The sequence below is a fragment of the Simochromis diagramma genome, unplaced genomic scaffold (assembly GCF_900408965.1).
Source record: "Simochromis diagramma unplaced genomic scaffold, fSimDia1.1 OVJJ01000585.1, whole genome shotgun sequence".
In the NCBI taxonomy this organism is placed as follows: Eukaryota; Metazoa; Chordata; class Actinopteri; order Cichliformes; family Cichlidae; genus Simochromis; species Simochromis diagramma.
The window spans coordinates 126,401-152,016 of record NW_024387398.1 but is presented as its reverse complement, the minus strand read 5'-3'; the positions used below and the strand labels follow the sequence as shown (position 1 = coordinate 152,016).

The window sequence follows — 25,616 nt, the reverse complement described above, 5'->3', positions numbered from 1 at the left end:
AATTCTCCGAATGACTCCTATGACCTTGTAGAACCCAACATGGACGCAGATGTAAGACCTCAGGTAACCGCACTCAAAACAACAGCCTCAACTAAAGAACTGGGCTCAGACAGATTCACCAAGTTTTCTACCTGGAAATCCCTCACACGTGCTCTTTCTAGACTAATACATGTCATCCACAACTTCAAATCACCACCAGGCAAAGCCAATCACTGTAATGGCTGGCATTACTGTGAAACGGGAGTTACTGTGGATGAGTTAAAGCAAGCTCAGAACCTTGTCATTCGAGCAGTACAGCAGGACGTGTATGCTGAAGAAATCAAGTGTGTGCAAAAACATGGAAAACTACCCAAAACCAGTCATCTCAAAACCTTAGACCCCTATCTGGACAAAGAAGGACTCCTTAGAGTAGGTGGTCGCATCAGAGACTCAAACATTAGCCAAGGTGAGAAAAACCCTCTCATAGTTCCTGGCCACCACCATGTTGCAGCGCTTCTCATAAAGCACTACCACGAGCAGACCCAGCATCAAGGTCGCCTTTTCACAGAAGGAGCCGTTCGCTCCGCAGGATGGTGGATAGTGGGCGGTAAAAGAAAAGTGAGCACAATCATCTATCATTGTGTTACCTGCAAAAGACTTCGTGCTCCTTTGAGCACACAGAAAATGTCAAACCTCCCTCCAGACCGTCTCACAACGGATCCCCCGTTCACGAATGTGGGCTTAGATGTGTTTGGTCCGTGGTTTGTGTCTTCACGACGTACAAGAGGAAGCGTCAACCAGAATAAAAGGTGGGCTGTCATATTCACTTGTTTGAGTATTAGAGCAGTTCACATTGAAGTGGTAGAGTCACTTGATACATCTAGCTTCATTAATGCATTCCGACGATTTCTGGCCGTGAGGGGACCAGTGAAAACTGTTCGCTCTGATCGAGGCACCAATTTTGTAAGTGCATGTAAAGAACTGAAAATCCCTTCAAACTTGGACAACACAGCTGTGCACACCTTCTTAAAAGAACATGGATGTAAATGGACTTTTAACCCACCTCATGCCTCCCATTTCGGCGGAGCATGGGAGAGAATGATAGGTTTAGCACGGAGAATATTGGACTCTATGTTTTTTCAGCTTAAGACCACTAAACTCACTCATGAGGTTCTCGTCACCTTCATGGCAGAGGTGGCTGCTATCATAAACTGTAGACCCCTCGTCCCGGTTTCATCAGACCCAAGTGACCCCTTTATCTTGACTCCAGCTGTTCTCCTGACTCAAAAGGTAGCACCCCTTCAGGCTCCAGCTGAAAAATTCACAGCATCAGACCTCTACAAACATCAGTGGCGCCAGGTTCAGCACCTGTCGAACATCTTCTGGGACAAATGGAGGAAAGAGTTTCTCCCTACCCTACAGCCACGCCGCAAATGGCAGTCTAGCCAGCCTAACGTGAGCTTAGGAAGTGTTGTGGTACTCAAAGACAGTCGAGTGCCAAGAAATGAGTGGCCTCTTGGTCTCATAACTAAGGTGTTCCCAAGTAAAGATGGTACAATACGTACCGTGGAAATTAAGGTAGTTAAATCAGATGGTACAAAGGTGTTGACCAGACCAATCTCAGAGATCGTACCCTTGGTGCCTTCTTAACGTGTTGTTTTCTTCAATGTTTAATCGTGGCGTTTATTCACGCCAGGCGGGGAGTGTTCTGTATCACTAAAATATTATTCCCAGTAATTTGTTAGTTATGTGTTTTTAGCGCCCTATGTGGTCGTTTCAAGTAATGCACCGTAGAAATGGTTTGTTTTGAAACAACTTTATTGAACAGGAAGTCAGCTCAAGCAAGCAAGCGAGCGAAAGAAAGAGACATATCGGTACACGGCTTATGGTGTCCTGTCGGAAAATTTACTGTCTACATCTTTGGTTTACGGTTGTATCGCCGGTATGTACTTAAAGTTAAATTACAACTTGTTTTTGTACATTATGTTGCCGCTAGCGCAGTATTTGACCGTAAAGCTAATCTCGGTGCTAAGCTAGCTATCCGCGATGTCGGAAGTCGTCTGAGATAGCCTCAGTAGTTGTTTAAAAGTTTATATAATTAGACGTATGCTGTGTAGTAGTATTGCGGTGTATAAATGTATGTTATGCTACGCTTATGTATGTCATGACTGTATTTTTTGTCTTGTTTTTAGTTTTACCCTTTTGAATGTCAGTAAACCTGTTGACAACGCCCATCGGTCTTCAGAGTGGTGATATGAGAAAGGTGTTCACACCCTTGCATCAGACATGCACCCGTAACGGCACATGCACATTTTGAAGTCCTTCTTCTACACATTGTAGTTTCAACACGGTGGACATCACATTGAGGTAAGGCGCTTCCCTTTTCCTAAGTCCTTAGCATTTCTCCTATCCACTTTACCTTGACGCCAATGAAGGAAAAGAGGTTAGGAATAGGAGATAGGAGACATAACTACTCTGTGTGTCTGTTGACTCAAAGGTATTAAAGAGGCTCAGTTTGAGTTTGTGACTGAAAGTTGTGATCAGGAGTATTTGTGCGGCTTGCCTTGTGGTATATGTATTTGTAAGTTTCACTTTCATGAGGAGAATATTTAAGTGAGTCATACAAAGTCTGTAGCTCACAATTTCCTGCAAAATACACAAATTAAGGTTGTTAAAAAAGCACATGTTATCACTGTTGTGATTGTGATAGTCGCTACTAGGACAGTTTATTTTCAGGAGGGAAAGATGATATCAGAACAAATGCATAATTGGCACTTTGTTTGTACTGTGGCTCTGTCCTAAAACTGTTCGCCCAGTCCTCACACACAGTGTTTAGAGGCAAGCCTCACTTATTGTTGCTCAGTAACACTGTTTTCATGAAACAGAGCAGCAATGAACTGAAAGGAGTTTTTTTCTTTCCACACAACAAGCAACTTGTCGAATTTGTAACAAAAAAAAGTGTTACTGTGTTAGATTATGCCTGAATGTTACAATGTGCTGTCTCTTATACCAACACAGTAAACATCAGACGTCGGATAGATGTGCAGATCAAGTCTATATTGGGTCAGTCGTATCTATATGACGTGCAAACTAAGTCTGCAATTTGTACGTCCAACTATGACCCGTCTTGGACGTCAGCATTTGAACTTTGGACTGGGTCGTTTTTTGGATGTCTATGTCGACATAGACATCCAAAAAACCCAGTCCAAAGTTCAAATCAGGTGCAGGAAATTTATATGACTAACAAATATAAAATTGTTTACAAATATCAAAACTGTTTTCATCAACTTTATACATATGAATACAGATTATTTAAATATCGTGAATTATAATTTTACTGAAATTTCATTTACCCTTAGCCAGCAGTTTTAAATTTCCCTCAGTGTCGCCTGCTCTGGCCCCTGGAAGACAACTGACTATGGTTGCCAGTGACTCTACCTTCACATGTCTCAGTTTATTTTGGTTAAGGGTTTAGTTCTTAGGTTTAGTTTTGGTGTCCTCATTTTTCCTGCAGGTGTAGTTCAGAGTGTAGTCTGCGTCTTTGTGTTGTTATTTCCTGTTTTACTTTGAAGGTTCATGTCCATGTGTGATGTCAGCATGTTCAGTTTTACTTCTCCCCTGTCTTGGTAGCCCTAATCTCTCCCAGCTGTCTCCCTCCTGTTTTCCATTCCCTGATTACTTCCCTGTGTATTTATGCCCTGTGTTTGTCTTTGCTCAGTGTTGCGTTGTACCCTCAGACTTGCCTTTGTGTTCCAGTTTGTGTTTTCACGGTTTGGTTTTTGTGCCAGCAATAAAGCTGAGGTATTCAGTTACAATTCTGTCTCCGAGTCCTGCATTTGGATCCTCATCTCCGCCTGCCCGCACACAGAGCCCTGACAGTGGTGTACCTGGGCTTCTGTTTAGGACTACGCTTCCTCCTCACCGTCACCCAGCCGCCCTGTTTCCCCTGCTATACTTTGGCTATAAATTAGGTAGTGAGTACACAGAGAGTGTGCTTCGGATGAAGCACGTGAAGATTATACTATGAAATAAGAAGATATCAAGTTTTTTATTAAATTGCTACGCAGATAAGCTACACAAAAACCCCACCGTGTGCTGGAACAGGAAGTGGTACTCTAACGCAGAGAGATCGAACACCAAGTGACAGCGCCATCCAAAGGGTGCTGTAAATATGGTATCTATCAATCAATCAATCAATCAATCAATCAATCAATCAATCAGTCTTTATTTATAAAGCACTTTTCATACAAAAAATGTAGCACAAAGTGCTTTACATAGTTAAAAGCAGCCCACCCCACCCTCCAACTCACTCCCCACACTCTCATTAACATAAACGATGTGAATACACACATATCCCCCCCCCCCACACACACACACACACGCGCACACTTAAAGAGTAAAAATTGGGCTGGGTTCGCATGAGCCAAGTGAGGAAACACTATCGCAGGGAGCCGTCTGCACCGGGAGCCGGTCACAGACCGCAGCCTCCAGGCTGGGCACACAGCAGGAGGGAGGCAAAGGAGCCCCCCAGCCAGGCTGAGAGGACCCCCAGAGACCCAGCAGCCACGGTCGATCACAGCCCCGGTGCAGAGAGCGCCCTCCGAGGAAACACTGGAGATATGACACAATAGGCTATATACAGGGTAAAACGATAAAATAAATAAGAACGGGATACAATATAAATATAAATATAAATAGAGTAAGAAGATTAAAAAATGAATAAGAATAAAATCAATAAATATTAGGTAAAGCCTAAATTAATAATAGAATAACAGGATAGAATAAATAAGCATAAAATAAATAAACGTTAAGTAAAAGCTAAATTAAAAAGGTGGGTCTTGAGCCTGTTCTTAAAAACATGTACGTTCTCTGCGGCCCTGAGCTCCTCCGGCAGGCTGTTCCACAGACGAGGACTATACCACTGAAAAGCTGCCTCTCCGTGAGTATGTGTCCTGACTTTAGGGACAATTAAAAGGCCAGCACCAGAGGACCTCAGGGTCCGCGAGGGTTCGTATGGTAAAAGCAGATCTGAGAGATAAGAAGGCCCAAGACCATTAAGACATTTAAAAACCAATAAAAGAACTTTAAAATCGATCCTGAAACACACGGGGAGCCAGTGCAGCGATTCTAAAACCGGTGTAATGTGGGCCCGCCCTCTGGTCTTCGTCAGCACACGAGCTGCCGAGTTTTGTAAAAGTTGTAAAGGTGAAATATTCTTCTTAGGAAGACCAGAGAGCAGGGCATTACAGTAATCAATGCGACTGGTAATAAAAGCATGCATCAGCATCTCCGTGTTGGCCCGAGAGAGAATAGGGCAGACTCTGGCTATATTCTTTAGATGATAAAATCCAATTTTGGTTACATGTTTAACATGTGGGATAAAACCAAGCTCAGAGTCAAAAATAACACCCAGGTTTTTCACTTGTAGCGAAGGACATAGTGAAAATGCTTCTAATTTAGACAAGTTTCTCTCTCTGAGCCTCGGGACCGACGATTAAAACTTCAGTTTTGTCCTGGTTAAGCTGTAAAAAGTTTTCTGCCATCCAAGATCTTATATCTAAAATACAGTTAAAAAGGGCATCCATTGGTCTGGTGTCATCAGGAGATACGGAGATGTACAGCTGTGTGTCATCAGCGTAACTGTGGAAGTTCACTCCATGCCTCCTGATGACACTGCCGAGAGGCAACATATACAAATTAAAAAGTACAGGGCCTAGAACCGACCCTTGAGGCACAGCACATGTCATTTTATGGATCTTAGAGGAGCATGTATCCATACTCACCATAAAAGTTCTGTCAGAGAGACAGGAAGTGAATCAGTTGTGTACAGCACCAGAGAGGCCCACCATGTGTTTCAGTCTGTTTAAAAGAATAGCGTGGTCTACTGTATCAAAGGCTGCGCTTAGATCCAGTAGCACCAGGACTGAGAGCTTTTGGGCGTCCCAGTTACATCTAAGATCATTTAAAACCTTTAGGAGAGCCGTCTCTGTGCTGTGGTTCACCCTAAATCCAGACTGGAATATCTCCAGGATCTGTCTATCATTCAGAAAATCAGTAATCTGAGTAAAAACACGTTTTTCTAAAATTTTACTTAAAAATGGTGAGTTGGATACAGGTCTGTAGTTATTAAAATCATTACAATCCAAACTGCTCTTCTTCAGAAGGGGCCTCACCACCGCCGCAGGCAGCAGGGAAGACACCCAACTGAAGAGAGCAATTCATCAAGTATAAAAGCTCAGCCTCAAAAAATCCATAAAGTGTTTTAAAGAGTGAAGAAGGGATTGGATCTAAAAGACATGTGGTGGGTCTCACTGTGGAGAAAACTTTCTGAAGGTTGATAGTATTTTTATTTTCCCTCCATCTCCTTTCTGCTGCCCTGCAATTTCTTTTGAGTGTTTTGACTTCTTCGTTTCTCCAGGGTGATGCATGTTTTACGTTAATATTTTTGGTGGTTAGTGGAGCAACGGAGTCAAGGCTTTTCTTCAGTTTGCTGTTGAAATGATTAAAAATCAAATCACAGGGTGCAGGTAGAATCACAGGGGGGCATTCGTCTAAAACCCTGGTAAAATTTGCAGCCACTTCAGAGGTTAGATAGCGCTTCCTCACAGTTCGCACCGAGGTCTCCCGCTGAATAAAACCGGTGATGTTAAAAAACACACAGTAGTGGTCAGAGACAGCCAAGTCAACAACAGAGGACACGCTGGTGGACAGCCCATGGGTGACGAGGTCCAGAGTGTGTCCTCTGTTGTGAGTCGGCTGTGTGACGTGCTGGTAAAATCCAAACAGTGGAGAATGTTTAAGAATTCTTTTGATGCAGGGTCAGAAGGATTATCTGTGTGCAGGTTATATTTTGAATGTATGTTTGTTAAAAACTCTGAGAATTCCTTGATAAAAGCGGCGCTGTCTTTAGGTGGTCTGTAAACTGTGACAGATAAAACTGGAGGGCTGCTGAAAACAATAGCAAGGAATTCAAAAGTGGTAAAATGATCAAATAAAATTTGTTTGGAGGTGATTGTGTTGTTGGCCAAAGATGCAGTCCCACCACCTCTCTCACCACTTCTAATAGAAAAAGAGAAATTAAAATTTGGTGGGGAGGCCTCAGTGAGAACAACTGGTGCATCCGAACCCAGCCATGTTTCAGTTAAAAATAAACAGTCAAGTTTATTATCTAAAATTAAATCATTAATAATAAAATCTAAGCAGATTCTTACTCTGGATGGCATTACCTTGGCCTCCAGTAACACTGTGAGGAACCTTGAAGTCATTTTTGACCAGGACACGTCTTTCAACACACATATTAAACAAATATGTAAGACTGCTTTCTTCCATTTGTGCAACATCTCTGAAGTTAGAAATATCCTGTCTCAGAGTGACGCTGAAAAACTAGTTCATGCATTTATTACTTCCAGGCTCTATTTATTTGGACATTTTACTGAGATACTTTCTTTTTTAAATCTCACATGTATCAATACTCAGGTTATTCAATCATTTTGGGAAACATCTTTATCTGTGATCAGCTGATGTATATCAGTGTGTAGCTCAGTCTTCATTATCAGTACTAGTGCGTACCGCTTCAGCTGTAGTAACCCTACCAATGAACTATTCAGGAAGTCCTGAAGTCTTCTGCAGTGTCCCTTTAAAGCTGTCACCCGCTCTTCCAGCCTCCCCAAATTTCTCCAGTGCAACCAAGTAACCTTTTCAAAATCATCACAGGCTATACTCACACCCACACACACACACACACACACACACACACACACACACACACACACACACACACGCACACACCCACACACACACCCACACACACACACACACACACACACACACACACACACACACACACACACCCACACACACGCACACACACCAGGGAACTGAAAAACTCCAGCTTTTGTTCATTTTAAAATTTGAAGAGTGCTTCTTCACTTTGACCGTGATGTATCGACACACTCACCCCCACAGAGCCAGCTTAATGTGCACTTAGTATGCAGGACGGGGCCTCATTAAAATGCAAAGTGTGTTCTGGGAATGAAAGAAAAAAACAGTTGCTGCGCCGTAAACATGGAACTGTGATTTGCTCCAACGAGGGGAGGGCCAAACAGAGCCAGGCGCTTCATCCTTCCCTCTCTGTGTACAGTGATGTCTCAATCATGAAGAAGTCAGAGAAGTGTCTGAGGACCCAGGTTGAAGTGAAGCAGAACACAACAGGACCAGGATGGCTTTTGAATTATGCAATTTGATACAGAGAAGCACTGTTACACTTTTAGCTCTGGGTAATCTCTCAGACATGGCTTTTCTCTCTAACTTGTGTAACCATCCTCCCGCTCTCTCTCACACACAAATACACACTCATTCCCTTTGTTTTTTACTTATTTACAAAGTGGAATCCTTCCTCTGCCAGTCCCACAGTATTAAATATGCAGTGCAATGCTGTCACGTCAAATACTCTTGTTCCTTAAAGTGCACCAGGCCTAAATGTGATGCTAATAGAAAGAGAGTGGACCATTTAGTGAACACAAAGTATTTGCTTTGGTGATTTATTAAAAACACACTCTTCACATTGGGGTGCCGTTGATGCCGTTTCTAGCATCCTGTGAGATTCTACCGTCGCATTTTCTGCAGGTCAAAACGCACAATGAAAAAGAAATACTGGAAATATTTTTATGTGGAGCTTCACATTTCACTTTGTGTTTGTCTCAGTGTGGATCGTCAAAGCTAGAAGAAACAGTAGGAAGCTTTCAGCGAGAACATACAAAATGATTTCTAGATGAACAAGTGTGTGCGCAATAAGACTGTTCATAAAGTTGTCACTGTGACAAAAACATTAGCGTTTGTTTGTTTTCTTCTTTCTTGATTTAACACCAAAAGAGTCCATAAGACCATGAATGAAATGTAGGAAATGCATAAAAAATAAAATAATAAAAGGAAAGTATTACACATTATGACTAAGATGGCAAAGTAAGGCAAAAAGCACAATAACGCTAAAGATTACATAAATATTTAAAAAAAAACACCTTAAAACCAGCATTAGAATAAAATAATAAGATAACTGTCTCATTCTGGTATCTGGTAAAAGAGGCTGCTGGTAACAAACTGCCTAAAGTTACAATGAGTCGTTGTCTCCACTCACATCTGTTAGTTGACTGATTGTTGTCTGTTTTGTCTACTTTGGTACCTAACGTTGTGTTTATTTTAACCTTTGTATGCGACGCTTCTGTCTGTCTATGAAAAGTGCTTAATAAATAAACTTTAGTCTATGAACAAAGCTGGAGTTTGTTTCCTGCTTGAAGGATTCATAGTTTAGGGTTACGCAGCTCAATAATGAAGAAATCATTCCTCTGAAAAAGTCGTGATACGGTGTCTGGTGACTCTGTGTTTATGTTTTGTGTTAATATTCAGTGATTTAGTTTTTGGGTTATTTGTTATTATTTGTTATTATTAGTGTTCTTGGTCCTATGTTCATGTTTCCTGTTTCACTTTGGCGAGTCTTGCTGTTTTGCTTCCTCCCAGTCTCGTCTCATCTGATTGGTGTCAGCTGTGTTCCCTTTCCTCGTATCCTTGTGTGTGTGTGCTTCCCTTTATTCCTTGTCGGATCGTCTGCATTACTTCTGCGTTCTCTCCTGTGTATCACCGCCTGCGTTTCCTCAGGCATTCCCTCCGTGTCTCCACGTCTCAGGTTTTCTAGTTGTGTTTCAGGTTTCCGGTTTAGCTTTCCCAGTCTAGCTTTTCTTTGTTCTTTTCTAGTTATCCTCCTGTTTATCTGTAACGTTTGTTCAGCCCTAAATAAAGGCTTTTGTTCATATCCACCTCATCCCCGTGTGGCTGCGTTTGGGTCCTCGCTCTCTCCTAATTCCACGCTAACCGTGACAGTGAAGTGACTGAAAAAACCGCCAAACTCCAAAGAAGAACTTTTGAAGACATTCAAGCCTCCAACTTAAAAATAACCAGAAATTCTGGCTTCTTGGACCCAAAACATGAAGAAATGAAGAGTGGCTGCAGAGTGCTGCACTGAGTGTGCTGTTTGTTTGTGTGCAAAGCAAAACCTTTGACTTTTTTTTTCTGTTTTTTGATAACATGTTCCATGATAAACTTGCAGTAAAGAAATCAGTTGCTGCTCATTAGATTCTTGTAAAAATAAATTAGAGTGAGAAATGATATTGATCCAGAAATCACAGGAACATCTACTGAAAGACAGACCACAGTGATGTGGATCACGGCATCAGTGGGATCGTTGTGCCTTTAAGCTTCACTCCAGATAACAGATACACATGGAGAGCACATGATGAACACATGAATGCTTTAATGAGCTGAAAAGGCCCCAAAACATCAACAAGCCCATGTGAACTTTTAAATATGGCTTTCCTTTCCTCTTATTTCTTTTTGCATGCATGAAACTGTGTGTGACGTCTCGTGTGTAGACACTGTGCCTGTTCATGCAAAATAAATTCATGCATATTTAAGAAGGATGCAAATGAGAGTGCACCATGAACAGGGCTTTTAGCTTGAAATTTAATTACAAGTGTACTTCCCTTTGCAAATGAGTTTACTTTTCCCTTCTGTCTCTTTTCTTTTTCCCTCCTGGATCGATGTTATGAATTCCAAATCTAGCATGACGGTTTGAGTAGAAATAAAATGCCCATCTCATGTTTTATACAACAAAGTGACTTTTGTTTCAAAAGGAAAGTGAGACAGAGACAGAAAGAGAAAAAACACAAAAGAGTTTGGTCTTTCTTTTGCTTCTTATATTTGCACATTCTCAAACTGATGGTTTTCTATGTCGGTGGTGCGACTCACCTTGGCTCAGAGACGGGAGGATGTGCTGTCAACTGCCTCTCTCCCTCGATGCTCGTCCTTGGTGACCTAGTTTCTCTGTTATGTTCATTACTACGTTCAAACCAGAGCTAATGTAGGAGACTTGACCCTTGAGGCGAGGTCAAGGATGCTTCAAAGGCCATCTAGTGTTCCCCTATTTCAGCTCCTTCAACGCCCACGTTTTTGTCCTTCTAGTTCTCGGCCTCTTCAGGGCCTCTTGCTCGCCAGTGTCTGATACCATCTCTCCCAGAGTGCCAACACCCCCCCATCAATGCGTTGTTTACGTGCTTGCACCACCAGAAAGCTTGGGATGAAATCAAATCCTTTGAAAGCCTAATTCTCTCAGGTTTTAATTTCCCATTTAAGCAGTAGGACTTGGATGCCCAGTTGTCATAAAAGTGAATACGATCCTTATTTAAGCCCCAGTTAATTTACATCCACCAGCTACTTTATGGGATTTGATGACCAGTAAGAGCTTTGAGGGGACATTATAGCACAAAGTGACTCTCTGACTCTGTTTTTAGGAGGAGCCCATTTGAAATCTTATGCTGCAGCTCTGTGTCTTCCAGGGGAATTGCCTGCAGCACGTTGGCATACTGAGAGAAGCCTTATAAATATCCCTTAATCTCATTCCCTTTTCCAAAGGGCAGGGAAACATCTTTTGAGCTTGGCCAGTGAGAAATCTCCTCCTTTTGTCGATACTAATTTGGGGTCCAATGTAATGCAGGGTGGAGTCGGTGAACCAGCAGGGGAGAGGGATCAATACAAAGAATGGAAGTATTTCCAGTAGTTTGATGGCTGGTTAGTTAAAGGTGTATATGTGTGTGTATGTGTGATGTGTGTGTGTGTGTATCTATATAAACTACCAGTCAAAAGTTAGGACACACCTTCCCATTTAATGGTTTGTCTTTATTTTCATGACTGTTTACACTCTAGATTCTCAATGAAGGCATCAAAACCATAAATAAACATGTTTTATATTTAAGATTCTTCGTAACTCTGCGGTCCATCCCAAACCATCTCCACTGGGTTTATGTCAGGTGACTGTGGAGGCCAGACCATCTGGCAAAGCACTCCATCGCTCTCCTTGGTCAGACGGCCCGTACACAGCCTGGAGGTGTGTTTGGGGTCCTTGTCCTGTTGAAAAATCAATGATGGTCCAAAAATGCAAACTGGATGGGATGCATGTTGCTGCAGGATGCTGTGGTAGCCATGCTGGTTCAGTGTGCCTTCAGTTTTAAATAAATCTCCATCGATGTCACCAGCAAACACCCCCCCCCCACACACACACACACACACACCATCACACCTCCTCCATCACCTCCATGCTTCACGGTGGGAACCATGCATGTACACACCATCGTTCACCTTTTCTGCATGGCACAAAGACACGGCAGGTGGAACCAAAGATCTCAAATTTAGACCCATCAGACCAAAGCACAGATGGTCTAATGTCCACTCCTCCTGTTTCTTGACCCGAACAAATCTCTTCTGCTTGTTGCTTTTCCTTATTCGTGGTTTCTCAGCAGCTGTTTGATCGTAAAGGCCTGATTCACACAGTCTCCTCTGAACATGTAGAGATGTGTCTGCTACTGGAGCTCTGTGCAGCATCTATCTGAGCTCTAATCTGAGCTGCTGTTAACTTGTGAATTCTGAGGCTGGTGATAAATTTATCCTCAGCAGCAGAGGCGACTCTTGGTCTTCCTCTCCTGGGGCGGTCCTCGTGTGAGCCCGTTTCATTGTAGTGCTTGATGGTTTTTGCGACTGCACGGACTGGCTGTTATTTCTCTTTACTTAGCTGATTGGTTCTTGGCATAATATGAATTCTAACAGTTGTCAAATAGGGCTGTCAGCTGTGCACCAACCTGACTGCTGCACAACACAACTGATGGTCCCAACCCCATGAAGAAGTCAAGAAAGTGGGGGACCCTAAACTAAGTGTCAATGGCTCAGCACAAATTCATAATAATTTATATTGAGGGGTCCAGTAGATTTTCTTAATATACAGCCTGTGATCAGCTGACCAGCTGCTCTTTGCAGATTTATGCACCTGAATTCAGCCAGATGTCAGCAGATGTTTCAGGAGTTGTCCTGGCTGAGTTGCATTCCCTACACGGGAAGTACCCTGTTCCTTTATACTAGACAGTCACTGTGCACCAGTCACACACTGCTCTTTACTTTAAATCCATCACAGTGCAGCAAACTAAGCTGTTTATCCTGCACTAACCTGTACAGCATTTTCATGCAACTTTTAAATAACAGTCTGTCTGTTTTGCAGCATGTTTCACAAAATATAAGGAGTAGAAAGTACAGACGCTTGTTTAAAAATGTAGGGAGTCAAAGTCAAAAGTTGTAGAAAAAAACTATTCAAGTAAATTACAGATACCCGAATATTCTACTTCAATACAGTAACAAAGTATTTTTACATGATTACTTCGATTCACACAGGAAAAGAAACTGAGTGGGTTTGTTCTAAGGGGGTAAAGAACAATCCCAAAACGGAGCATGCAAACTCTGCAGGCGCATCATTTATCAGTGTCTACACTGAAAAACAGGGAATAGGGCGGCTGTTGAATTTGCACATAAGGACCTCATATGTCCAACATGTCTCATCTAAGCATAATTTAGTACTGGTAGCTTTATATATGTTGTTGAAGGCTGTTCACACTATTACAATAATTTATGTTGAAATGAACGAAAGCAGCCATGTTTACAGGTCAAAAACTGCTGCACTGTCCACTAGTTTGTGTCTCGCTTTGGAAACGTCAGTGTGGACTGGAGTTCTACACTTTAAAGGTAAATACAAATTATGATGCCTCAAAGGCATTTATGTCATTTATCTTTTATGTTTCCTTTAAAATAATTCATTTATATGTATTTAAGTGAGAAAGAACAGTAAAAAGGTCAAAAATGTTAAATGTTAAGATTTTTTTTTGAAGGTGAACTTGATAATAACCTCACTTCCTGCTGGATTACCTGTATTGGTTCAGTTCCTGTTTACTTCCTCTTCCTGGTTGCTCTGAGAGGGAGAGTGAGGCTCATCCACATCTATCCATTTGGAAACATTGTTCAGGCAACGCCTTTTCACCGCTTGTCAAATGAAGGTTCTGAGAGTAAAAAGCCAACTCTACTCAGACTCCTGTACTCACTGACACAGGTTTAGCTTGGTGTTTAATCAGAGTCGCTACACTTTGCAACAGAACGCTACACAAAATTAAAATAGCAGTGAGAAAGGTCAAAAGTCCATATATGTGACCTTTACAGAGGTACCAGCTTCTTACTGGTGATCCAGCGACACGAAAGCTAAACACAAGGTTAGCTACCATTACCCGATATCAGACAAACCGATCATCGAATGAGTAAATCAAATATAATGTGACTGAAGATTACTTGCATGTCTTTAAACCTAAATTAACAGACCGTTACAGACTTGCATTAGCGTCTGTAGTAAGTCGTGGTGCCAGCTGTAAGCTAACGTGGGGACACAACCGGCTTGTCGAGACATGCCTGCTGCCACAAAAACATTTTCTTTTCTAAATATTTAGTTTTGATTTTTCTCCTGAAAAGTATTTTTGTTATTATTAATGTGGCTGCTCTGTAGGAAGTGTGTCAGCACAGTGACAAGGGAAGGCTACAATATCTGGGGGAAAAAATTCTCGGAGGCTGAACTGAGAGGTTTTATGGAAAGCCAACAATTTGTTTTAATGTAGTCATTTTTGTTCATTCTTGTCCATTTCTGTATAATTTGTAACTTTTCTAGCTCAATTGGTGGTGGAAATAACTTTGTTTACCAAAGGAAAGGTCAAAAATCAGGCACAGTGCCACAGCTTACCATATACTTCAATATTATGTGAAGGTAAAACATGTGTTCCACTGCCAGGTAAGCAGGAAAGCTTCACTCTTGTCTCACCCTGTGTGTTTGTTAACAACAGATTGACTGATGCTACGTGTGTGCTGTGTATTGCTGTTTCAGTGTGAATGGTCACTTCAGTGATACAGTTGTGTAATTTGATTTGATTGAGATTTCTGAAAATTCAAACTATGTGACACACGTCTGCTATATCTGTGTTTTTGGAAGAAATGTACGAATTATGTACAACTCAGCTAAGATTGCTGAGGCTGAGCCTAACATTTAGTTAGCAAGCAACTAACAACATGAGTGAGATAAACATATCAGTGAATAAATAAATACAATTTTATTCATATAGCACCTTTCTAGACAGAATCACAAAGTGCTGCACATAAAATAACAAATAATAAAAGGGTAAAACAGACAATATAAAACAGGCAGAAATTTAACCAAAAACAATGAACCTATAATTCACATTTCAACAAAAATATGGTACTGCTTGATGAGTTTATTATAGAATTTTAGTTTTTTCATGGGAGGTTTTACTACCACACACAGACTCTGTACACACACTGTGCCCAGTACAACCTGATAGCTCTTAGCTGGCCACCAAACTCCGCGTTTTAACGTTAAACGCTCACCAGCACACTTCACCTCCCTTCACTAAGGTCATCTAATGTTCCCACTCATCCAATCAAACATCCTCATTCACGTCTTCTCTCCACTCTCTCCATCCCATCCTCATCTCTTCCTCCTTTAATTCAAGTTTGCATTGTTTTCATCAGTAAAGGAATTTTTAAATCATTGTTTAGCACTTAACTAGATCACACAGAGCAGCATAATAAATGCCCCATTTAAAAAACATCATTTAAATCTAATGGCGCTATAAGATGCTCAGAAATTGGGATTTTATTCATCTTTTTACATATCTGGACTGTTCGTTAATAGCACTTTTCTGCTCTACCTGAGCACTCAAAGTCCTCTATCTTCTTCTTGTTCATGGATGCCATGACAACGTCTCCCTCTTTGCTGTCTGTACAAGCTCGGTTCTTCAGTGTATCCAAGAGGGATGAATACCACCATCCCTGCCCCCTCGGGGCTTGTGTTGGTATTGTGTATTGTGGGCAGATTCACATGGCCCACAGTTGGCAGCCCACAGTGTGAAATGTAGGGCATGTCTGGGCCCCCCACGGTGCAGGACCAGGTCAAGTGTGGAGTGTGGACAAGAATGGTGCTCAGAAAAGCAACTTATTTCCACTCAGTTGATGTTGCAGATTTCTTACATCAGATAAACTTGCTCACACAACATTCAAGAGATTTATGTCTCCCTCCTTCATGTAAACCACTAAAAATAAAATAAAATCACATTAACCACAGAAATCCACAAAAATCACATTTCCCTTTGTGGTGTTTCCTTATTATGAATGTGTCAACAAACACGACTTGATGTAATCAGGAGGATTCCTGGAGTGGGTTGAGTGTCTCAAGGGTGGTTCAGAGGTTTTGATTCAGTAGGTGAATGTTGTAGTAAGTCATTTCTGGATGGCTCTACAGTATGTGGGTCAGAAGATGGGCTTTCGTCAGCTCTCGGGGTCTCAGCAAGATTAGCTGGCTCACAGCAAATTTCCTGTGCCTCGCTATCCATAACTTGTTCCTCTTCAATAGGTACAGGTTCCTCTGAGGTAATCTCACTCTCCTCCTCAGTAGCAGATACTGCTGGGACAATAGGCTGGTTGATGACTGGAACAGGTTGCTGAACAGTGGGTAAGTCAGTAAGCATTCTGAATGTGACAGGTTCAGCAGATAAAGGAACAGGTAGGTATGAGAAGAGTTCATGTTCATCATCATTGCCATCATCGTGTACAGGAGACACAGGTAACAGAGGTGGTTTCCTGTTTTGCTTAGTGTTTCCTTTTTGGAAAGAGGTAAATACCCACATAGCAGTAAGAGATCACGATGTAAGGCTCTTATGAGCGTCAAAAGACAGAGATTGATCAAAAACTAACAAGATTCTGAGCAGTAGCTTTTACCATCAATGAGAAAGAACCCAGATGTTGTCTAATTTGGGGCTTGATACTCTCTGGAGGAAGAATTAAACACTCAGGCTTGTCTGCGTTCAGCTGCAGAAAATTGTTTGTCATCCAACCATTAATTTTCTTAAGCCAATCCATTAGAATGCATAATTTGTCTAACTCAAAAAGTTTAAATGAGATGTATAATTGGATATCGTCTGCACGCTGATGGTAATGAAATTATTTTGAAACTGCTAATGATACGGCCTAAAGGCAGAACATATAATGAAAATAACAAGAGGCTTAAAACCGATCCTTGTGGAACACCACATGAAAATTCCGCTACATGTGACCGAAAGTTTCCCACTGAAACCAAAAATGTTATATCCACCAGAAATTAGGTGAACCATTTTTGGACAGATGCAGATATCTGAAGATCAATGGTTTCAAAGGCTGAGCTGCAACAATATGTTTATTGAGTTTTTAGAACACATAGAATACAAATCAAATAAATCGTACACAGGAATATGAAAGCATATTCATCAGGAAAAAAAAAAGTTTAAAAAACAAAAACAAACAAACAACCAAAAAACAACAACAACAACAACAAAAACAGATGGACTATACCAAGTGTCATTCCACCATATCCCTCACGGTTATATCACTCCGTTATGTCTCTCCGTTATGTGACTCCAGGTTCCCCGGATTCCACCAAAACTTGTGAAAGGTCCGCTCCTTCCAAGTATAATATAAAAGGTTTCCAGACAATTTCAAACAGCTCCTTCTTCCCTTTCAAAATATAGGTTATCTTTTCCATAGCCAGAGATGAGGACATGTCCTGTAACCAATGCTCCAGTTTTGGTCTATCAATTTTTCTCCAATACAATGCAATTAGACATTTAGCAAGAGGCACATATTTATGAGGGTCCTGATTTCTTTTTGAATTGTTGGAGATGGTGAATAAAGTCCCAATATAAATAATTTGGGTCTGGATTTAGAGTTCTATTTAACATAGTATTTATTGCTAAAGTTACCTCCCTCCTAAACTTCTGTATCTCCTCACATTCCCATAAGCAGTGGAAAAAAGTTCCCTTTTCTATACCACATTTCACACATGTATCCAGGATATTATTATCAAATGAATGTAACTTAACAGGGGTTAGATAAGTTGGCATGGACCAGTTAACTTGTAAAAGCTGCAATCTTGTGTTAACGGTTTGAGTATGAGCTTTTAAGCACACTGATTTCCATTCTTCTAAAGATATATCTGTTCCTATATCGTTCTTCCACGCGTTCTGCCGGCCAGCAGATGATTCAGTAGAATTGGAAACAAATATGAGATCTTCTTTGTTCTTGTGCTGCCATGATTAGTGCCTCTGTGCTGTCTTTCAGTCCAGCTTTGTTCTTCCGCTTAGCGTACAGCCTCAGGGTGCTGGACTTGTGGTGAAACCCTCCATGCATGGTCAGGAGCTTCCTCGGATTGATGTCAGTGGCTTCTATCTCCTCCTTTGTCCAGCTTATTATCCCAGCAGGCTACCTGATCACAGGCAGGGCGTAGGTGTTGATGGCCCGGATCTTGTTCTTACCATTCAGCTGACTCCTCAGGACTTGCCTGACTCTCTGCAGGTACTTGGTGGTTGCAGCTTTCCTAGCAGCCTCTTCATGGTTCCCATTCACCTGTAGGATCCCCAGGTACTTGTAACTGTCCTCTATGTCTGCAATGTTGCCTTCTGGTAGCTCGATCCCCTCAGTTCGGACTACACTTCTCCAGCCGTATATCCTGGTAGTGTGGATCAGTGAATCGGTGTCTCGTTCACTCTTGGCATACAGCTTGATGTCATCCATGTACAACTGCTCCGTTCTGTAGTCGGTATCCGTAGCCAGTCTTGTCAATGATCTCACTGAGGGTGTTCAGGCCTATGCAGAACAGCAGTGGGGACAGAGCATCTCCTTGGTAGATCCCGCACTTGATGGTGACTTGTGCTATGGGCTTGAAGTTGGCCTCTAGTGTTGTACGCTACATCCCCATTGAGTTCCTGATGAAGGCTCTCAGGGTCCTGTTGATCTTATATAATTCTAGGTATTCCAGGATCCAGCTGTGGGGCATTGAGTCATAGCCCTTCTTGTAATCAATCCAGGCAGTGCACAGGTTGGTCAGCCCTGTCTTGCAGTCTCGGCTGACTGACTAGAGAGGCTAGTGAGCTCCTACGTTAAGAAGTGACTCGGACTTCCCAAATGCCTCAGCAGCGTTGGACTCTACAGCGACGGGATACTGTCATTGCCTATCCCTAGCCTGGTTGAGGAGTTTAAATGTGCAAAAATGAGGCTTGAGATGTCACTCACGGACTCTCGGGACCCCATAGTGAGAGGCACACTCCCACCCTAGCAACGGGGAGGAAGTGGACCCCAGCCACATCTGTGCTACAGGCAAAATCCGCTCTTCGGGCATCGTGACATGGTGGGTCACGACCAACAGGGCAGAGGAGCATTTGGTCTTGGCTCAGTAACACCTCGGTGGCAACAGGCATCTGTAACCGAACGTCAAAAAATGGTGGTGGAGGAGGTGCGTCGACAGGAGGAAACAGCCAGACATGCCAGAGCCGTGGCGCTGGCCAAACAGGGTCGCTGGGTGAATTGGGAGAGTGTGGAAAAGAGGAAACTCATGGAGTGAAATCTGGGGCATGGAGCCTTACTCAGGGCAGATACACATGGAGACACAACCAGGTTCTCAGTTGTCTAGCTGAGAAAGTTGAGTGCAAAAGAAAATCCATCAGCGCTCAACCTTTCACGAACCAAGAGGAGCATCAATTTTCATTAACATTTGATGATTTCAAGATGGCGCCGAGTATGGCAGCCTTGTCGCGAGCTCCCCCAAGCAACAGCTTTTTTCTGTGTTTAATTTTACTTTTCCTTCATTTTTTCGCGAGTAGCACATGTCTCCTTGTGTACGACCGACAAACCTTACTGGACATAAAAGACGGTCTTTCTTATAACTTTCCGGAGTTCAAGTTTTGCAACACGGACGCTCCGTTTGCAGACCCCCCATTCATCTCACCTGAGACGCCTTTGTTCTCTGGCCCTGGAGGCCACAAACGCCGACGCAGAGGGAGAAGATCTGGCGTTCTGGTTCGACTGAGACGGCGCACTAACAGACCACCGTTACCCAGTTTATTACTGGCTAATGTGCAGTCTCTGGAGAACAAGCTGTGCGAGCTTCGGGCACGGATCTCATTCCAGCGAGAGATGCGGGACTGCTGCGTGATCTGCCTCACAGAAACCTGGCTATCGGACAAGGTACCGGACTCCGCAATACAACTACCGGGGTTCTCCGTGCATCGCGCGGACAGGTCACAGGATCTTACTGGGAAAAGCAGAGGCGGTGGTGTGTGTTTCATGATCAACAACAGCTGGTGTGATTATGCGAACGTGCACCCGGTCAAATCCTTCTGCTCACCGGACCTGGAGTACCTGATGATTAAGTGCCGGCCATTCTGGCTACCGAGGGAATTTACAGCAGTGATTATTACGGCTGTTTACATTCCCCCACAAGCCGACACTGACCGAGCACTCAGGGAACTGTACAGCGTGATCAGCAGCGAGGAAACCGCACATCCAGAGGCAGCGTTTATCACAACCGGAGACTTTAATAAGGGAAACCTGAAGAAAGTCTCACCCAAACTCCACCAACACATCCATTTTAACACGCGTGGAGATCGGCTACTCGACCACTGCTACACCTCTTTCCGGGATGCGTACAAAGCCCTCCCCCGCGCCCCATTCGGCCAATCAGATCACCGCTCCATCCTGCTCCTGCCCGCCTACAGGCAGAAGCTGAAACAGGAAGCTCCAACCCGGAGGGCGGTGCACTGTTGGACGGACCAATCGGAGTCTGCGCTGCGGGACTGTTTTGATCATGCGGACTGGGAAATGTTTCACGTGGCTGCTAAAGACATCGACGAGTACACAGACTCAGTCTGCGGATTTATCAGGAAATGCGTGGAAGATGTCGTCCCATCCAGAACAGTTAAATCCTTCCCAAATCAAAAACCCTGGATTAACGGAGATGTTCGCGCGGCACTGGCGGCACGGAGCACCGCCTTTGCCTCCGCGAACACATCGGACTACAAACACGCACATTACCAACTCCGGAAGACGATCAAAGCAGCCAAACGTGAGTACAGGGACAGGGTGGAGCAACAGTTTGACAACCCTCGGAGTATGTGGCAGGGACTAAACACGATCACAGACTTTAGAGGGAAAACCAGCACACCGCAGACCACGGCCTCTCTGTGTGAGGATCTAAACGTATTCTACGCTAGATTCGACACAGCGAACACCACGAGACCGGACAGTGTGCGCACCGCGGATGACGTCAGTGCGCACACTGTGTCTGAGGAGGATGTGCGGAGGTGCTTCAGGAAGGTGAACGCACGCAAAGCTACTGGTCCGGACGGGATTCCCGGCCGCGTCCTCAAGTCATGCGCGGCTCAGCTGGCTGGAGTGTTCACGCACATCTTCAACCTTTCCCTCTCTCTGTCTGTAGTCCCAGCCTGCTTCAAAATGGCCACCATCGTCCCTGTACCCAAATCCTCCACCATCTCCTCACTGAACGACTGGCGACCTGTAGCCCTGACCCCCATCGTAAGCAAATGCTTCGAGAAGCTGGTCAGGGACTTCATCTGCTCTGCACTACCCGACTCACTGGACCCTCTACAGTTCGCATACCGCCACAACAGGTCCACTGATGATGCCACAGCCCTGACACTACATACTGCCCTGTCACACCTGGAGAAGAGAGACACGTATGTGAGAATGCTGTTTGTAGATTACAGCTCAGCATTCAATACCATCGTTCCCTCGAAGCTGGACAGGAAACTGCAGGATCTAGGACTGAGCAGCTCCCTCTGCAGCTGGATCCTTAGCTTCCTGTCTGACAGACGCCAAGTGGTCAGACTGGGCAGCATCACCTCATCCCCCGTCACACTGAACACTGGTGCTCCACAGGGGTGTGTACTGAGCCCTCTCCTGTACTCACTCTACACCTACGACTGCACGGCCACTAACAACTCCAACATCATTGTGAAGTTTGCGGACGACACTACAGTGGTGGGTCTTATCACCAATGGTGATGAGACGGCTTACAGGGAGGACGTCAGCGCCCTGACCCACTGGTGTCAAGACAACCATCTCACCCTCAACGTCGCAAAGACAAAGGAGTTGATAGTGGACTTCCGGAGGTGCAGAGAAGTACACACCCCCATCACCATCAACGGCGCTGCTGTGGAGAGAGTGAGCAGCTTCCGGTTCCTTGGTGTACATCTGGCTGAGGATCTTACGTGGTCAGTACACACAAACAAAACAGTGAAGAAGGCGCAGCAGCGCCTCTTCTTTCTCAGGAGACTGAAAAGATTCGGCATGAGCCCCCGCATCCTCAGGACCTTCTATCACTGTGCCATTGAGAGCATCCTCACTGGATGCATCACCACCTGGTATGGCAACAGCACCGCCTACAACTGCAAAGCTCTCCAGCGAGTAGTGCAGGTGCTCTGAACGGATAATTGGAGGTGAGCTTCCCTCCCTCCAAGACATCTACAGGAAGCGGTGCCTGAGGAAAGCGGGGAGGATCATCAAGGACTCCAGTCACCCCAGCCATAAACTGTTCAGACTACTTCCATCAGGAAGGAGGTTCTGCAGCATCCGGTCCCGTACCAGCAGACTGAGAGACAGCTTTTTCCATCAGGCCATCAGACTGCTGAACACGTCATAGACACCTCAGCTTCACTACTGGAACTTTAACATTATGCACTCCGTACTGTACAGTAATGCCACTGTTTTGCACATGTCTCACTCTGTATATTTTATTTTATTTATTTTATATATTTTATTTATTGTTTACTCTATTTAATTTGTAAAATATGTGTACACACACACACACACACACACACACACGTAGAAAAATATTTAGTATACACATCCAGAAATGCATATACTATTATATATTGTACATATATTTATTAGTTTCAGATGTAGCCATTCTTGTATTTTGCTTGTTTACATTATTGTATTTTGCACAACTCTGTTGCTTGTGAAGCTCGCACACAAGAATTTCACTCACATGTGCTGTACCAATGTACCTGCACATGTGATGTGACAATAAAAGTGATTTGATTTGATTTGATTTGTCCGGGAATGAGACAACCTTAAGACTAGCCCCTCAACCCCAGACCTTGGCCAGATGAAGGTCGCCAGGGATTGGCAGATGCAAGTGGACTTGGATCAGAGATCATAACAACAACTTTGCGACCAGATCTCGTCCTTTGGTCTAACTCCCAAAAACTTGCGTACGTCATTGAGCTGATGGTACCATGGGAGGAAGCAATTGAGGAAGCGTTTGAGCGCAAGAAGCTGCGGTATGCCAACTTGGCAGCTGAGGCAGAGGACAGAGGCTGGAAGATCAAGGTGCGTCCGGTGGAAGTGGGGTGCAGGGGCTTTGTTGCCAGTACAACAGCAAAACTGCTCAGAGAGAGAACTAGCTAACACTGCTGAGAGGACCAGTCACTGGCTATGGCTAAAAAGGACTGACATCACTTGGGCAGCTAAGGCAGTCAGCTAACCGCGAGACAAAATAAATATTCTGCTCCTCTCTCCTCTGCTCTTCTTCCTTTTTCTGGGAGGCAGTGGGGAGGTAGAGCGTACAGCCCGATCCGGCAGGGAGGTGTGGGAAGCCAGATCGGGCGCCCCCCTTCCACCTCTCCTCTCTGCTCTCTCCTATCTTGTCCCTTTTGTCTTACTTCTCTCTGTCACCCTTTCTATCCCTTTGAAGAAGTTAGGCTCCATAAATGTTAAAGAGGTAAGAATTATTTCTCAGCTGCAGTGAATAGATAGGAGAAAATAAACTGTAGGAAACTAAACAGAAGAAAGAAGAAGAGAAATAATAATTTAACATAAACCAGTGACACTCCAGGGCCTAATCAACCCTGGCAGGGCCTCCTTGGATGAGGGTGTCTAGTGATAATGACCGAAACACTCGATGAATTCAAGGTCCACTACTGACAATGTGTCCCAAATTTAAAATGATAACCTAGATCAGATCTCCAATCCCTAAACCTAACCAAGGAAGGAAATGGCAGATTAGCCTGGGTAAAAGACCGAAAGTTGAGGCACACAACGATGCGTGCTGCTGGCAAAGTTTCTGGGCTGCCTCTCCTCATAACAGGCATCCCTCAAGAGTCTCTCCATCTAAAGCAATGCTTTATCACGGACTGTAACATCTAGTCCTTCTTACTGAATCAGTGTCTTTGGTGTTGCATCGTTGTGAATTGTGTACGTGGCTTTTTACCAGCCTTCAGGTGCATGGAGTTTCATTTTGTTGTAATCATCCAGTTGAGAAATACCTTAAATCACACTAGGTGGTTTCATCAGCTTGTGCCACACAGAAAATACTATTTAATTGCTCACAAGAAAGTCAGCAATCAGATTAAATATGGTTCTTTGAAACCACTGTAGTGCTTGAATACAAAGAGAATCAAATTAAAGGAGTGTTTCTATTTGCTGCCAGGTTAATTGTGTACAGCGCTTTTGAGTCTTTTCAGTACAGAGCTAGGTGGATCATTATGTGCAGAGGCAAGATAGAGAACTCTATTAAGCAACTCAGAGCACAAATCATTTATCATTCAGTGCACTAGAATATTTATACAAGCATTTAATTTAGTAATGAAAAGCCTTTCAGCTGCAAATTAAACAGTACTCCATCTTTAAAAAAGAATTTAGCTTACTTGCTTCATTTACTTAACAAGATTTGACCCAGCATCTCTCAGGGTTTAATAGCTAAGCAAATAGTAGATGTAGGTAAGTGGATGTAGGACAGCCTTTCTCAAAGTTCTTCTTCTTCTTCCCAAACAAGCCTGTTTGGGTCGGTTTGTACTTGGACCGAGTCATTTGTTCTGTCATTTGTAGTACACTTCTCATATCCACCTCCACCTACAGTTACTTGCTAACGCTTTCTTGCACAGTCATTAATGCTGTATTACCTCAGTGCAAATGCACACGGCTCATCATCATCTAGCAGCTCTTTCATATCTTCAGTCTTGGTGCCATTAAGCTCAGAAGTAATATGCAGTGCAGGATACAAATCTCCTTACATTCATCTTAAACTCATTTACTGTAACCAGCCTCAGAACTCTTCACCCATACTTAATATCATCAAGTCTTAATTAATATTGCTGCTTAATTAAACACTCGTATACTCATATTTAAGGAATGTAGCAGGAGATTGAGGAGGAGGGAGGAAGTTCTCATCCGTGCTAGTAATTGTCTTTGCCATTAGCTTGATTCTATCTGTCACTGCATCTGGCTGAGATGAACTTTCACTAATGTTGAGCCCCTCCTGGTTTGCACAGGGGCTCCACAATCTGTTATCTGGTGCCTGCAGAGCATCATATTTAGCTCTATGGGAAGCTAAATATCAAATACTTTTTAGATCATTTGATGCCTTACATTTATTTGTTTACTGTAAAATCCACTGGTGTGGTTTCTTCCAAAAACTGTATAAATAAACAGTCCTTCATCCGAGGAAATCAGTAAAAGTACCAGTAAGGTGCACAGGTTTGCTCCACTAAAGCTGAGACGTGGTTCCACAATTCAAAAGTTGAAGTTTCTTGTTCTGAAAAACACACATTCAAAGAAGGAGGGAGACGGACTCAAATGCAAAGTTAACCTTAAATTATTCGTCGCTGCTCAAGCAGCAGAGCAGCAACGCTGAATGCAGCTGACCCAAACAATACCAAAGAACAAAACACAAAAAGACTAAAAGAGCACAAACGAGCACAAAACAGCAGTAACATCAGGCCAGCTGAACTACTCCACCTAGACAGGAGGGAGGGCTTCCCGACCCCACAGGTGACACAACAACAGTATGATTCTCACCTGGGAGGTAAACTTCACACCCCAGCACCAACAGG

At 43.4% G+C, this 25,616-nt stretch overlaps 1 long non-coding RNA gene across 1 annotated transcript; it reads left to right on the top strand.

The window, feature by feature from the left end:
• Nucleotides 1-3,289: 3,289 nt before the first annotated feature.
• Nucleotides 3,290-15,026, top strand: LOC120720414. The gene is made up of 3 exons (XR_005692937.1): nucleotides 3,290-3,431; nucleotides 12,878-12,879; nucleotides 15,014-15,026. It is a non-coding gene; the product is annotated as an uncharacterized LOC120720414 (long non-coding RNA).
• The last annotated feature ends 10,590 nt before the right edge of the window (nucleotides 15,027-25,616 follow it).